This window comes from Etheostoma spectabile, unplaced genomic scaffold (genome assembly GCF_008692095.1).
Source record: "Etheostoma spectabile isolate EspeVRDwgs_2016 unplaced genomic scaffold, UIUC_Espe_1.0 scaffold453, whole genome shotgun sequence".
NCBI classification, from domain to species: domain Eukaryota; kingdom Metazoa; phylum Chordata; class Actinopteri; order Perciformes; family Percidae; genus Etheostoma; species Etheostoma spectabile.
Genome location: NW_022605611.1, coordinates 157,181 through 157,700, shown reverse-complemented (window position 1 = coordinate 157,700; position 520 = coordinate 157,181).

Below are 520 nucleotides of genomic sequence, written 5' to 3'. Positions count from 1 at the left end.
TCGAATATGGAATCTGATAACTGGTTCAATCAGCGCTATTGACAAAGATTGTTTCATTAAACCATGCTTCCAGGGGGAGCAGAAGCCGGGACTTGCCCCAGCGGGACGTTCCTGCAGGCTACGCTCGCGATTCCTATTCGGGGGGGAAGGTGGTTCTGCCCGGACGTCTCATGGGAGGACGTTGAAGACATTTGGATAAATTGGAATTCTGGTGGTGGGGGGGCTCTGATCATCGGGACTTGGGGTCTCACGAACTATCGGAAATTGAAGACAAAGCAGCCCAGCAAATTCAACCACAAGCGCTGGGAACTAAAAGAGTGCCTACACGGAGTGTGATGGGATGAAGGTTTTTACATCTAGGGCTAACAGTCCAGTGAACTGTCTCGTAACATCTCAGGACCGGACGGGAAGCGCAGAGAAGGGGATGATACCACAGGCCCAGTCGGTGGAGTTGCTTCGTGTGACCACCGGGACGGCAGAGAAGGTGAGGACTGCAAAAACACTAGGTATGGATGCTAGC